The 12,726-nt window shown below is 33.2% G+C and overlaps 1 protein-coding gene across 1 annotated transcript in view; it reads left to right on the top strand.

Annotated features, from left to right (window-relative positions):
* The window catches only part of LOC126770164 (protein tiptop-like), a 252,227-nt gene that overhangs the window by 76,246 nt on the left and 163,255 nt on the right, over positions 1-12,726 (top strand). The window lies entirely within an intron of this gene.

Here is a 12,726-nt window from a genome sequence, read left to right on the forward strand (position 1 = left end):
TAGCCAATGCGCCACCAACCTTGGGAACTAAGATTTTATGTCCCTTGTGCCTGTAATTACACCGGCTCACTCACCCTTCAAACTGGAACACAACAATAATAAGTACTGTTGTTTTGCGGTAGAATATCTGATGAGTGGATGGTACCTACCCAGACGAGCTTGCACAAAGCTCTGCCACCAGTAGCTCTACCACCAGTAATAAGTTTAATAGTTATATAGTTTAAATCAATATTAAATTAACAATGTGAGTAATCGAATTATAAATTATACAAAGAAATAGCGCAAACAAATAACGAATTTGAGTTCAAGGAAATTCTGTCAAATAAATAAACTAAAAAAATATATGAAAATTAAAGTGCCAGAAATATATATTTTATAATTTTTTTTTATAAATAGATCTCACTGTGCCTCCACTTTAGGCTCGTTGTACTCCTCTCACACGTTGTCCATTACATACCGACATGCCGCATCTTATCGTTAATTATAGCTAACTCGCTTACCAATTACCGTGATTTACCGGTACGCAACGGATATTATTTTACATCAATCAATTATTTATCTTTTAAAGGTATTTACCAAGGGCCTGTTATATTATGGTGATATGTGTTCGAGGTCAAAGAGAGAAGGGACGTAACTTATAACTTAAGGTGTAATATTATTTGTAAGTCAATCGTTCGTTCCGTTCATTACTAAATATTTGAATATGAATTTGTATGTATGGAGCATATTTTTTTATTTATATGACGAAAGTTAAAGAAAATTGATTGACAAACGGAGACGAAAAAGGTACTGCAGTGCTGGTCTCGAAGAACTCACTTCATTACTCACGTATGAAATGTTGAAAACTCACTAATAGTCACTATCTTGATGCGTGTTTTCTTGATATGAGATATAGTATTATGGTCAACGTTGCTTATCACTTTCTGAAACTTCACGAACGATTTCTGCGGTGAATTTTAGTTTGCTTTATCAGAATAGCCCTTCTGACCTGTTTTGCCTATTATATATATGTACATAGATAATGTATATTAGTTCCTTATTTTGACTTTGTCTACCATAAAAACAATACACTCGTTTATCGATATCATCAGTTCTGTGACTTCATACCTTAGAAAGGAAGCAGCAAGTGATGTCGCAGAGTTCAATAAGATCTTTTTATTCTCCTCGAACGTTGAAGTATCTTAGTTATCATCAAATTACATCACTAATAAATGCCAATGTTTGAATATTTATCAATGTAAATTCCGTCTAACAAGCCGTCAAATACTATCTGATTGTCTGCCTTTTTGTTCCATAAAACACATGAGCAAGTTATCAGATAGACATTAATTAAAGGTTATATATTCACATAACATGTCTCCAAGTTATCTGCAGCTAGAACAGGCGCGGATCGGAACAAGCGCATGTTTAACAAGAAAACAATAGGGTTGGTCCGATAATATCGGTTAAATACAACGGAGTGGTAAAATGGTACAATCTTAAGGTATCATTAAGTAAGCGAACATTACACCAGATCTAGGCAAAGGTCTTCCATTTTAAGACAGCTTGGGGCTTATTCTACCACGTTGCTAATACGTATTAGAGGATACACGTATGACAGAATTTCATTTGCTGGTTTCTTCACGTAAATTTCCTTCAACCGAGCGAAATAGATCGAAAACAAATTAAGAACATGAAACTTAGTGTTGGTTATATTTAAACCAGATCTTCAGATCTATATGTTCCAAACATTGGGCTGTTTAGTACCTTAACTCTTTCATTACCATACAAACTTAGCGACCACAACGAAGATTAAGCAATAACACAAGAGTACCAATAAAGGTGCTTTTTCTATTTATTTACTTATGTAGTCCGATGGGACGGCAGTGATACTACTGGAGATGAGGCGCAGGACAATCTGTCTTACAGGTTTTTCGAGACGGGAATGTAAGACTTACTGCCTAATTGTATTGATGTCATATTATAAAGATATTCGTCCTTTTCTGTGCGAACACATTCGTAACGTAATTCACTCATGAAACGTTATAAACCGACATACGGTGATACGCTATTTTGGTGCTTATGACACACGCACTTAGTGTTATAACTATCTAATACTCATCAATGTCGCATATCACTTTCTGATATTCATTTCTGACACGAACATGTCCTGCGGTGAGTTTCGAGTTTGTACTTAAAATATGTGCGGATTCGTTAAATTCAGCATCATTTGTGTAGGTCGTTCAAGAAAATTCTTTAACGTACAATACCTTCTTCAATTGTAACGTAGTTGCTTTAAAACAAATAGGTACGTTATATTCATTTTTTTTAAGTTGGATAAGTGTAGAGTCGATCGGCAGAAGTAATCTAAAAGCGATCGGCCATTTCATTAGCGTTCAGTGAAATCTTTAGTAGGAACCATTGTTCAATCGACTCTTTGTCGTCTGAGAGTTGACGCGGAAATGAGCTCTGATGACGATTCGATTGCTTTTTTTTATTTCGTGTTTCGGTTTGTATTGCGCAAAGAGATATCGATGATTTTATGTATTCTAGTAATGGACTTTGACGATTAAAAGTGATAATTTTTTACCAACCTTTCATATATATATAAGTGGCTATGAATATCCTATTATTTTTTTTACCGGCGGTAGGGTTATGTGCAAGCTCGTCTGGGTAGGAACCACCCACTCATCAGATATTCTACCGCAAAACGGTAGTACTTGGTATTGTTGTGTTCCGGTTTGAAGAGTGAGTGAGCCAGTGTATTTACAGGCACAAGGGACATAACATCTAAGTTCCCAAGGTTGGTGGCGCATTGGTGATGTAAGCGATGGTTAACATTTCTTACAATGCCAGTGTCTATAGGCGTTGGTGACCACTTACCATCAGGTGGCCCATATGCTATTCCGCCTTCCTATTCTGTAAAAATAGCAATCAACAAATTATATACAATTAATTATGCATCATAGTTCATTAACTATGTCACTCGTGTGCATAATATAATGCCAGTTAGTCTATTATAGGCATAGTTAGGTAACAGATTCTGAGGTCTTGGGTTCAATCCAATTCAATTTGAGAAATTCTCAATAACAGCCTGAGACTTTCAGTTAGCAGTGGTTGGTTTCCCATGTCAAGCACGTTGGTCCTACACATAAACTGTTTCCGGTCATGTCGGATTTGGCCGTGTCTTCGGATTATGAGAGGGAATAGAAAGTGCAATTGTATTTGCGGACTCACTTGTGAATTTATCACCTGTACTGTTGGATAGTCTCCGATAGCTGATTTAAATGATATTCCAAATAAAATGTATTCGAATAGTCTCATAATCGAAGCTCTAGAAAAGTTTCATCAAAATTAGATTAGTATTTGCAACTAGCGATTAAATAAAGATTATCTTCAATTTATACAAACATTACATACATAATGGAAACCATTTAAGTCCCCATTATAATCCCAGCCGTCGTATAAAAAACTCCTAGATCGTTTTCAACAATTGCCACATTTAGTCACGCGGCCCAGCTATATCCATTCGACCAATACACGGCGCTAATAACGTCTTCACAAGCCAGCTCTACTATAAAAACTTATTACCGTCCGCCCAATGGTATTCCACCGAATGCACGTCACATTTCTCAGTAGTTGGAAAACGATAATGCACCGCGCGAGATAATAAATAAGCCCTCATCATTTACATTGTGTGCACGACAGAGACGGGTGGAGAGTACGCGGTGAGTGCGAGCGAGAGGGAGTAATGTTTATGCGCTCCACGCCCACGCTGCGCCCGCGCGGTCTGTGACAGTTTTTCTGCAATAAACTTAAATGTTAAGTTGGACGCACCGTATATTTCAATTTGCTATGTTTTCCGAGGATTCTTTAAAACATTTCTCACGTCAAATTATTAAAAAAATAAACGGACATTTTTATGACATTACTCATAAATTACGGTGATTTTTTGAATTTTTTTACATTTAAAAGATGGGACACGAAATTGAAAACAGCAGGTGAACTTTTAATGTTTCTTGATATGGCCAGTGAATTTAGTGCTGGCTTATGAATCCAAACCAAAATCAAAATACTTTACTCGAGAGGGCTCTTGTAAGCACTTTTGAATGATAAATAGACAAAATTAATTTAATACTAATTAGAGGAATCGGATAGAAACCGAGCATTCAAATCACCAAATCATATCAATGACGCCGTATACCTTATTAAATTAATTTCGACTCGAGTCAATAAAAGTTGTGAGGGAATATTTTTGAAGCGATTTTGTAGCTTCAATTTCATTGAAATACTATTCAGACGATTAAAATTGTGTCATCTTTTAGAGTTGAGTGACAAAAATCGAAGCCTAGAATACCTATATTTCTAAATTAAACGAATTTTGAAATATGCTTAACATTTGTTTAGGTATTAAAAGTTTAATAGACATTAAATGTCCCACTAAAAATTTTTACATTTATACTTTGAACAAATTCAAGTTATCTTAAATATTTATTCGTTCACAGTGCGACGTGTATTGCAACATATTTAACGGTTAAAAAACTGCAAGTACTCAAAATGTACACCACACATTTCTTCTAGAAACTGTTGGAAGTTATCCTTGTACCTCGAGGAAATATGTTACCGTCCAAAACACAGATGTAACGTGCCGTCTCGCTGATGTTACCATGTTGCCGCGGTACCGAAACGCCGTAAATATTAACACTACACTGGAGTTTCCATTTCTATATATACAAAAGAAGGATAAAAAAAGCAATTCCAGGTACATTTTGAAAACATGATCAAAGTTTATTGCCAGAAAATATTTGACATAAAAATGGACAATTCATTTCATAATTCATTCATATAATTATATATAACATAACACATTATGTAATACTTCTTCATTCGATATAACTTCCCATTTCGTTAACTGGTCAAGCTATTCGTATGTAGAACTCACTCTTAGCAAAACAATGTGATAGAGCTACGTGAGAACAAACTCGAAACTCACTTTTAAACACAATCGTGAAATGTCAGAAATATGCAATATTGACTAATTAATAATTAAGGATACACTCGTCAATACATTGTAAACACATTTCACAAGTGAGATACGAAGTGAGTTCTTAGCAGAGTTGCCAATCTTTTCAACTTACATGCTTACAAAAATAAAAATTCGAAATAAGAATCTTAAAATGAATAAGAATTTGTTTGTTACGTTTACACGCCCTAACTAGTTAAGAGATCGTCATGAAATCTTGCATATACGTTGTGTATACAGAAAAGGACATAACGAATATCCATCGATACTCAGGCCGAAAAATAAATCAGCAATTTTGTTGCCATCATTATTTGAGTAATGATATGATAAAAGGCAAGGCTTGATGTAATTATTATGGGTTGTAACAAATGATTGTACTTTTAGGATTAATATGAACAAAAAAAACAGCATTATTACATTATTATCTGCAAATTTAATAAGTCTTATTGTTGATATATACGAGCCATACGTTATTAATATTTTATAAGGCTTTCGTCGGCTATTTATACTAGCGACTATCGCACGAGCTATTAGACTTAAATCTTATTAAATATATGTTTTACACAAAACCCATGTGTCATACAGACAGCAGTAAGAGTGTAAGAGTCGGTTATGCGCAGGCGCATTACTATAAAATCAAAACCCTTTGAAGTGTTTCAAAGGATACAAATAGTAATCTTACAGAAATGGTATGTCACAAGTGTTAAACATTGTAAAATGTTATTTAAATGTCATATTAATAAAAAAACCCACACAACCGTCTAAGTTATTGGATGCTTTATATATTTACTAGTAAAGAGTGTGTGTGTGTGCATTTTTAATATATATTTAAGCTCCGTGTTGAAACTTATAGATAATATATAATTTTAAAACTTAGTGGTAGGGTTTTTTTCACCGGATGGTAAGTGGTAGTAGAGTCCAAACGCGTCGACGGTCAGTACAGTCGGGAAGAATGTTCTGCACTAGCCACCCCAGGCTTTGGGCTAGCCTGTCTTCATAGGTACAACCCACTCCTCAGATATTTTACCGCCAAGTAGTAATACTTAATTTTATTGTTAAGGGTGATTGAGCCAGTGTAAATACAGTCACAAGGGACATAACGTCTTAGTTTCCAAGGTTGGTGGTGCATTCACGATGTAAGGAATGGTTAATATTTTGTACAGCGTCAATGTCTATGGGTGGTGACCACTTTAACATCAGGTGGCCTATTTCTCGTCTACCCAGTAATAAACTAGTTTTATTTCTCGTCTCAAGTTCGTTTAAAAGTGCATCTTCCAAAATCGAGTCTTGTTCACGATAAAATACGTCATCTATCGTTTATTAGCAATAATTTTTTAACATCATTATCTGAGCCGAGATAATTGCATTCGATACTATTCCTCTCACAGACTCTTAGCCGTCGTCTGCTTAAAATTATTTAAGAAATAGGACATAATCGAGTTAGCTATTATCAATTTAATCTTATATCACCCAGTGGATAGACGAGATTTTAACAGAGGTTCGTGACGTGAAATCCAGATGAACGTTACTATGTTTTTACATTTTTTCATAGAATATCCACCTGACGGTAAATGGTTACTACCATCCATTGACATTGGCACTAAAAGATAAATTAACCATCCCTTATTTCGTTAATGTGCCACCAACTTTGGGAACTAAAATGTTTTCCTCGTGCCTGTAGTTGCACTTCACCTTTCACCCTTCAATCCGGAACGGAAAAATGCTAAGTACTGCTGTTTGGCGGTAGAATATTTGATTAAAGTGGTACCTACCCAGACGAGCTTGCAAACAACCCTACCACCAAGTAAAAATTAATAATTTATGTTAATACCCGTTTATTTAATAAATGTAATCGTTAATGATATCTAAATGGAAGTATAGAACGTAGTGAGTGACATATGTTGATCCATTAATCCGCATTGGTGCAGAATAGTAGAATAAGTTACAAACCATTTCCTTAACACTAATGGAGAACTTTGTCAAGTGATGTGTCGTTTGTTAACAAAGCTACGTCATATTAAGAAATAGCCATGTTCGTATTAGTGTGTGTATAGAATAAATAGATAGATTAAGCTCGAGTAGACTGAGTCACCACAGTCGCAGTATCAGAAACCATGTTCAAAATGGTCATAACCAATTGACCCATAATGCAATTTCCTTACTTGTAACGTGTTTACACCTGTTCTCCTCATTTGGCCAGAACAATGGCCGCGCTCAGAGCATATGATTGCTGAGTCAGAGGTCGTTGAACCGTAGGTCAGTTATGCATGGAGGTGGTTATTACGGTGTAGGTCGCGTGTTGTTGAGATGTAGCGAGTTCAAGGTTGAACGAAGTTTTAATGTTTACTTATTTATAAAAGTTCATTTTTTTAAATGATATCTATATAAATACATATTGATAATATTAGCTGCTTACTAAAATTAATTAATTATCATATTCTATGATATAATCCAATTCTATACCTAACATTATTCCGTCTATTCGTCAACATCTAGACACAATTGTAACATTAGGAGGATTATAATATTCTATTATAATGTCAGTTTGTTTCAAAATAGAAATGACTTGCAGTTGCTCAACAATATTTTAACAACAATGTTATACATTTATTACATTGAATATTTTGATAGAATCACTGACGATCATTGTATAAAATCAGAAGTATAAAAAGCTTTTCTAGGGCGAGGAGTTTGTTTCTATAATAATATGCGCGACATCATTTAAAACTTTATATTTAAATTTATATTATAATATATAATAATATTATAAGGCATATTACTCAATACAATATTGTATAAATGGAGATGGTATTTATTGATTATCGAGCAGGTTAAATTGGGTACCATAGGTGGGCACCACTAACCTAGACGGGGTTGCACAAAGCTCTTGAATAAAGTACATTTTGATTAAGAGGATATTTGTTTTTTAAATATTGCAAGACTCACTGACTAAACAGATCAGAATACATTAATATAAGTATTACTGTTTGTATGTAGAATGAGTTAGAGTGAGCCTAGATGGCCCAGTGGTTAGAACGCGTGAATCTGAACCGATGATGTGGGTTCAAACCCGACCAAGCACTGAATTTTCATGTGGTTTATTTCTGATAATTCATCTTGTGTTTGACGGTGAAGGAAAACATCGTGAGGAAACCTACATGTGTCTAATTTCACTGAAATTCTGCCACATGAGCAGCGTGGTGGAATAAGCTCCAACCCTTCTCCTCAAAAAGGGAGAATTGGCTTTAGCCCAGCAGTAGAACATTCACAGGCTGTTACTGGGTATGTAGAATGAAGATCGGATTCTACTTACAAAAACGCACTTGCATAATTCATTACCGTCAATTAAATTTATCAAATAAACTTTCACAAAATCACATTTTTCCAATTCAACAGCGCAACCAAATAAGCATTATTAAAAGACAAACCTGAAAATGCTGTTTCGAACTTGATTAAATATACAAGTACCATTAGCCTCCGTCTGAAATAATCTATAGGATGGCAACCCCCACATTAACAATTCAAGAGAAAAACAAACAAAAAGAATAGACCACACGTCTTGTCGGCAAGCTTTCATCCTTTACTGATACTTTAAAATTTTAATGTTATTTAAAAATTACTTAAAATTTAACAATGCAATAACTAGTCTTAACTGGTTACAAGTGGTTTTTATACAGAGTTATTCAAAGTTTTATTATCATCAATACTATAAATAGAATCCTAGTTACTTCTAAATCCGTAACAGCCTGTGAATGTCCCACTGCTGGGCTAAGGCCTCCTCTCCCTTTTTGAGGAGAAGGTGTAGAGCTTATTCCACCACGCTGCTCCAATGCGGGTTGGTGGAATACACATGTGGCAGAATTTCAGTGAAATGAGACACATGCAGGTTTCCTCACGATGTTTTCCTTCACCGTATAGCACGAGATGAATTATAATCACAAATTAAGCACATGAAAATTCAGTGGTGCTTGACGGTTACCTCTAAATATGACTATTTAATAATCATGCAATGAACGTTAATTATTAATTAAAAATTAATTTACGTGTAAAAAAGTAACAAATTAATTATTTGTATCGTAATCCTTTCGATTGTATTGGACGAGGTCTTATAACATTTTAGATGTCAAATAAAAATATCGCCGTATCATTGTGCTTACAAGCATGTTTATTTATTAATAAGAATTTAAAAATGGAAAGTTTAAACTATTATTAAGTAAGTACAAATGTCTTCTATAAGTGGCGAATACATCAGGATGAAGTGATTCCCTTGAATAAGTTATAACATTTTAAATTCTCAGACGTACTCACCTGATTAAGCTGCAGACAAATGAAGGAAGTATGGAAAAGGTAGGATGATAATTAAATCGATTCCTCTCGCACTTATTCGATTATAAATCGAATGAAGTTTTCATTTAACTCGACTAGGAACGTTCTGTTGAAATTAACCTTCAAGTTAAGTACTGGAATCTTTTATAGTATTTTTAGATTTTAGTTCGTAGCTCAGTAAACTCTACTAAATAGAAAAAGGTATTTATTAAGTGTATTGACAGACACCGGGGACATACTTAATTTGCATGGTTGTTAGCGCTCCAATGTAAATGAGTGCCTTTTTCAATGCTAATATTTGCAGAGATGACCAACAACTCTCGACTAGCTCACTTACGTATGTATACCATAAATAAATAAAAAAAGCATCTAGAGACACAACTAAGATGACAATAATATTCGATTATTTTTCATAGTAATGACAAATCGTTATATATTTTGTAGTTATATCAGATATTTCAATAATTAAATGAATTTAAAATAAAAATGAGCAAATTTTTTAATAATAATAATTTTATTGTTTATTAATCGATAATTTCTTAATGTTTTTACGAAATTCAATCTTAAATTAAAGCTTATATACCTAACTCACAGTATATTTAAAAATGACCGCTACTCTGTGACAGACCTTACAATTCTTTTTCGTTCTGAAACGAAGCGAAGTCCACATTACGTATGTGAACACCCCCAACCCCCTTTAATTAAAGGCCAGTATAAGGTAACACGTCTCCTTTTATAGGTTCTTGTCTCGTTGAATTGAAAGGTTTTTTCGAATTAGGGAGGATTAAGAGTCAATTCCGAAAGGGTTCGTCCGTCTGATGTTCTGTTTGTACGAGATTGCTTTAACGGGTTAAAGGCTTCGTCGAGAGCTCTCGCCTGAAGTATGTATTGTTTTGACGTGATCGTATGTATTAGTGGTTTTTACTGAAAGAGCTTAATTGTGAAAGACATTCTATATAGTTTTTTTCATAATCACGCGTACAAATATAAGAAACGAAATTATTGAAAGTGTTATAATTTTATAATACTATGATTATTCTTTACTAGTTTCCGCCGCGGCTTAGTCCGCATTTTATGTACATGTAAATACGTGTATGTATGCAAAATTTCATGACGATCGGTTGAATAGTTGAGACGTGAATGCGTTACAATCAAACAAACTAGCAAATAAATCATTTAACAAAATATACAGTCATTTTTGAAATTATAACATTAGTTAGGATTAAATATTGTATTAATTAAGTATTATATTATAGCGCTACTAGTGACAGGAGGTCCCATCCATTTTTCGCCTAGTGGATCGGAATCGCAATTCAAAGGGGAAATACTGCTAGCATTCTTGCCAGCGTTCCACGCGGTTTTTATATATACTAACGAAATATGACGATAATTTTTATTATTTTATTACAATTATTTAAATAGATCCGGTATTTTGCGTCGGTGCCTTTTTGTAGTTTAATTATTGCTGAGTTATTTCATACCATTAATTACTAATTTAATGTTAACGTACACTTAATTATAATATATAATTACGTTTCCTACATACATATTATTATTTTTAGTATTAAATATTGTATTATATACCTTTCGTAAATATATTTGCTAAACATTTCCTGTTGCAACAATTTCTTAGTATGTATTTTTTTTTCTAATATTTTATAATCTTGTTTCAGGTGAGTTGTTCGCGATCCACGTACGTGGGTAAGAATTAATATTAATACGTAAACGAAGAGTAAATTTTAAAGATGAAAGTATTTATAAATTATCATCGCTTATAAAGGCTTTTTAAATTTTAATTAAAAATAAATAAAAATGTAACCACTGACAATATTTTATCTATAATGTATTGCATAAATTAAATATCTTAACAATCAGGAATTTTAGTTAATTTTAAGAATAAAATATTAGCTATTCGGATTATGAAAATTAACATAAAAACTCTAACGTATTAGAATAATATGATTTCGTCATATTGATTACCATAGATTTCTTCATTTCGTTTGACCTGCGCCCACGCACGTGACACATCTCATTGTACGGTGATATCCGACCACCGTTTTATGTGCACGCCATCATAACGTTTCTTTTATGACATATTTATTTTAACATATGTAGATTTTTATGGAATATTTTTATACGAAATAAAGTGTGGAATACTATAAATATAATGATATCGTTGATATTTGTAATTTTAACATAAACATTTGGTTATTTTGTTTATTCGAAATTACTTTTTACGTTCAATAACGGAGTGAATTAATATTTTTATTTGATATGTAATAGCATTTATAGCGTGCGTGCTTACGATTCGAATTACTATAATATTGAGCATGTTTACAACTTTTATTGCTTAATGTAATATTGTGATCAAATATATAAATCAATTTTATTGATTACATAAGTGACCGATTTGGTTAAATCTTTGGTTTTGAGAGTTGGTAATTCAATACTTACAAATTATATAATGTGTTGTTTATGTGATCTGGGTATCATAGATCCATGCCTGGTAAGGAATGGCTTAAACTTCTTAAAGAGTTATTGCTTATGGATGTAGGCACTTGATATCTTGTGGAAAATTAGCTCCGCATTCCCAAAATAAAAACAAGAACTATATTATAGTGTAAGGGTATTTTTGTTAATTGTCCATTTTTGTTATTTGATTAACGTAATAAACCAACTTGAACCTGTGATGCGCGTAGGTACTGTGACGTAGGCGTTAATCTAATAATGATATTAAAATAAGAATTATATATTCTTCTTGTTATTCTTCCTGAGTTAAGGAAATTTCGTTTCTATGGTAAAATTTTGCAGATTATTTTATCTTTGCCTATTAATACATTTTAATGTTTTGTAACATAAAAAATGTAATGTATAACTTATATATTTAAATGTATTTCGTGGGTCTCCGAAACAGCTCTAACGATTTGGCTCAAATTTGTATTTACGATTTTGCGTTTATCTTTATACATAGGTGTCTTTCGTTGAAAAAACGTAATATCTCACAAAAAAAAAATTATAACTAATTATTTATTAGAGCCGAGGGAAGAGGTTGCCGCATCTTGTTAAGTGATAGTTCAAAAATGCTTGTATGATCTTATTTTTTATTTTGATTTGACTTGATAACGGTCAACGTCAATTGTCAAAAAATAATAGTTAAAGTCAGTATTTATAGTTCTTAACTCAAAGATGTACTATCGAACTCAAACCCAACAATTATACGGTTAGTTTCAATTAGACAGTATCCATTGCCCGCCCGCTGTGGTTCTGCAACTTAGGATTAACTTGTCAAGCCCGTAATCGATGCGATGTAATTATAAACAGTCAAGGTCCAATCGAGTCGTTTAATTACACGACTGTGATGGTAATGAGGAATTATGATTTGATTTGGGTGAAATATG

This window comes from Nymphalis io, chromosome 8 (genome assembly GCF_905147045.1).
Source record: "Nymphalis io chromosome 8, ilAglIoxx1.1, whole genome shotgun sequence".
Lineage (NCBI taxonomy): Eukaryota > Metazoa > Arthropoda > Insecta > Lepidoptera > Nymphalidae > Nymphalis > Nymphalis io.